Raw genomic sequence first — 4310 nt, 5'->3', positions numbered from 1 at the left:
TAAAGCTCTTCTATCCATTTTCCTGCCTTGAGGCAATGTTGTTTGAAAGACCAAAAAAGGGAGAAAATGAGATAAACCTTGTAGAGCTTTTAAAACTCTTGGAATTTTCTAAGTGTTGAGAACTGTAAAAGTGTATTATGTTATGTTAATGAGGTGCTTTTGGAAAGCACCACAGGATGGGGGCTAATTGCCAGTGGAATCAATCTTGTGTTTAGAGAGTTGGAACTTTCAGTCCCACCCAACCTTCTGGGAGGAGACAGGGGCTGGAGGTTGAACGGAGAGCCAGTGGCCAATGATATACCCAATCATGCCTATGTAATGAAGCCTCCATAAGAACACAAAATGTGACAGAGTTCACATTTTGAACGTGTCTCAGAATTGAACTATATGTGTACGGAATACAGGAATTCCTGCTACATACACATATATATAGTTCAATTCTGAGACAACGTTCTGAGCTTCCAGGTTGGCAAACTAGAATGCTTCCATGTGCCAGGCTCCAAACTTCATGAGGGCAGAGCTCCTTTCCTTGGGACCTTGCCCTGTGTATCTCTTCATTGGGCTATTAATTCATATCCCTTAACATCCTTTGTAATAAACCAATAATCTAGTGAGTGTTAGTTTCCTGGGTTCTGGGAGCAAATTAATAGAACCCAAGGAGGAGCTGATGGGAACATCTGGTTTTCAGCCAGTCAGTCAGAAGCACAGGTATCACCTGGGGCTTGGGACTGGCATCTGAATTAGGGAAGGCATTTTGTGGGACTGAGCTCTTAACCTGTGGGTTAACTTGATGCTTCCTCTGGCTGGAAGTAGCAGAATTCAGTTGAACTGTAGAACACCCAGCTGGTGTCAAAGAATTGCATAGTGGTGTGGAGGAACCCCTCCACCCCCAAACACACATACACATTGGAACTGGTTCTCAGAATTGATGTAATTTCCCTCATATTTTTGCTTAATTATATGTAAATGGTTGCTATGTTACCTACACCACTCTATATTACGAAATTCTGCATTTTTTTGTAGCCACTTTAACAATTCTTTCTGTTCTCAAAACCAAACTTTTGAATTTTCTTATAAAAAGGTGGGTATTTTTGCTATTTAGTAGTATCAGGAGCTATAAAGTTAATGGGCCTGGAATTACTGTTATGAAGTTGCATTGACTACTGTTTTGCTCCTATTCTCAGGGCTTGCTTCGACATTAAGTCACAAAACAGTCACAAACTCACATGCAGCCTAAGTGGGCCTGTGGGACAGTTTACTTCAAATTTATTCATTAACTTTGGTCTAACTCTATGCAAAACAGCATCTATTCTAAATGCAATCTGTAGTTGTTCATTGTTTCCAGGTGTTTTGATGACTGAACCTGCTCAATAGTTGATCTGGTCAGTATGGAAATAACTGAAAAATAATTGACAACAAATCCAATCATGTTCAGTAGGAGTGTGTATGTATGTGTATATGTGTAATCTTCTATATCAATATATACATAATTTTAGGTGTCCCTTCTCATTTTCTTTTATTCATTTCAGTAGGCTCAAAAGGACTGTGAGTGGAAAGATTTCTCTATTAGCAATGGGTACCGGTAAAAATAAGAAATTCCAGAGTGACATCTAGTTCTAAGCAATAATTACTTATCTAACACATTCCCAAGCGGGTTTTTTGAGCACTGACTAATTATTACATCACAATTTCCCAGAGTGCTTTAGCTACAGGTTTTAAAACTGTTTACTACAAATGAAGTGAGTTCCTGGGAAAATGAAAGGCACTTAGCAAAATCAATATCACTAGCAAAGAAAAGAATTTGCCAAATAAATAACTCAGGTGCTTTTATATGTATCCAGGTTACTCTTTGTCATGCATCTATTTACTTGTTAATCTTTTACTTTGAAATAATTCTAGATCTATAGATTATATTCATAGATTATCCAGAGACTATAGATTCATAGGAAGTTGCAAAATACAGCACATGGGTTTTGTGAACTCTTCACCCAACTTTCCCCCATGATGCCATCTTATATGATGGTGGTACAACAGCAAAACTAGGAAACTGCCATTGGTATAATAGTGCTAACCAGATTACAGACCTTACTCAGTTTTCATCAGTTTTTACATGTCCTTGTGTGTGTGTGTGTAGTTCTATGCAATTTGATTCCATTAAAAATTTCTGTCACCACCACCACAATCAAGATACAGAGCTGTTCCATCACTCCAAGGACCTCTCTTGTGCTGCCCTTCTACAGTTGAACCCACCTTCTCCACTCACTATATCTCTGTCCTCTGACAATCACTAATCTGTTCTCCAGCTCTATAATTTTGCCTTTCAAGAACCTTATATAAATGGAATCATACAGTATGTCACCTTTTGAGATTGGATTTTTATACTAAACATAATGTCCTTGAGACCCATCCAAACTGTTGCATGTATCAATAGTTTTTTCCTTTAAATTGCTGAGCAGAATTCTATTTCTATTTATTTTTAAAATTGATTCTTGCCACAGCACATTCCAAAAATGGGATTTAAGGGGCTAACTAAAATAGATGCAGTATAGCAAAATAAAAATATGTAAGGAGAAAATCAGAATCAGGAATAAAAAAATAATATGCTCATGGATTGGAAAAATTATTATTATCAAAATGTCCATATTGCCCAAAACGATCTACAGATTCAATGTAATCCCTAGAACAAGTAATCCTAAAATCTGTATGGAACCATAAAAAAAACCCAAATAGCCAAAGCAGTCTTGAGAAAGAAGCACAAAGCTGAAGGTATCATAATCCCAGATTGTGACACAAAGCTATAGAAATCAAAACAGTAAGGTACAAGCACAAAAATAGATACATAGATCAATAGAACACCCTAGAAATAAACCCATGCCTATATGGCCAATTAATTGATGACAAAGGAGGCAAGACTATACAATGGGGAAAAGACAGCCTTTTCAATAAATATTGTTGGGAAAACTGGACCGCTACATGCAAAAGAATGAAACTGGACCACTTTCTTATACCATACACAAAAATAAACTCAAAATGGATTAAAAACCTATATGTGAGACATGAAACCACAAGACTCCTAAAAGAAAACATAGGCAGTAATCTTTGACATCAGCCTTAGCAACATATTTAGAAATATGTCTCCTCAGGCAAGGGAAAAAAAAAGCAAAAATAAACCATTTGGACTATACCAAAATAAAAAGTTTTTGCACCAAAAAAGGAAACCATAAACAAAGCAGAAAGGCAACCTACTGAACTGGAGAAGATATCTGCAAATGATATATGTGTTAAGGAGTTAATATCCAAAATATATAAAGAACATATACAACTCAAAAAAATATCTGATGAAAAAGTGGGAAGAGAACCTGAGTAGACATATTTCCAGAGAAGACATACAGATGGCCAACAGACACATGAAAAGATGCTCAACATCACTAATTATCAAGGAAATGGAAATCGAAACCATGAGATATCATCTCACACCTATCAGAATGTCTAGTACTAAAAAGATAAGAAATAACAAGTGTTGGCGAGAATATGGAGAAAAGGGAACTCTCACGCACTATTGATGGGAATACAAATTGTTGCGACCACTGTGGAAAACAATATGGAGATTCCTCCAAGAATTAAAAATAGAAATACCATATGACATAGTAATTCCATTACTGGGTATTTACTCAAATAAATGAAAAAATTACCTCAAAAAGACATATGCATCCCTGGTTTATTGAGCATTATTTACAATAGCCAAGATATGGAAGTAACCCAAGTGTCTATCCATGGATGAATGGATAAAGAAAATGTGGTATATATATATATATATATATATATGTATATATATGCAATGGGATATTACTTGGCCACAAAAAAGAAGAAATCTTGCCATTTGTGACAACATTGATGGGCCTAGAGTGTATTATGCTAAGTGAAATAAGTTGGTCAGAGAAAGACAAATACCATATTATTTTACTTATATGTAAAATATAAAAAGCAAAACAAATGAACACACTTACAAACAAACAGACTCTTAAATACAAAGAACAAAGTGGTGGTTGCCAGATGGAGGCAGGTGGGGGGATGGGTGAAATAGATAAAGGGCATTAAGAGGTACAAACTTCCAGTTATAAAATAAGTTATGAGAAACAAACTGAGGGTTCTAGAGGGGAGGGGGGAGGGGTTAGCCTGGTGATGGGTATTAAAGAAGGCACGTACTGAATGGAGCACTGGGTGGTATAAACAAACAATGAATCATGGAACACTACATCAAAAACTAATGATGTAATGTATGGTGATTAACATAACATAATAAAAAAAGA

The sequence above is a fragment of the Halichoerus grypus genome, chromosome 4 (assembly GCF_964656455.1).
Source record: "Halichoerus grypus chromosome 4, mHalGry1.hap1.1, whole genome shotgun sequence".
Taxonomy (NCBI): domain Eukaryota; kingdom Metazoa; phylum Chordata; class Mammalia; order Carnivora; family Phocidae; genus Halichoerus; species Halichoerus grypus.
This window is presented reverse-complemented; position numbering follows the sequence as displayed.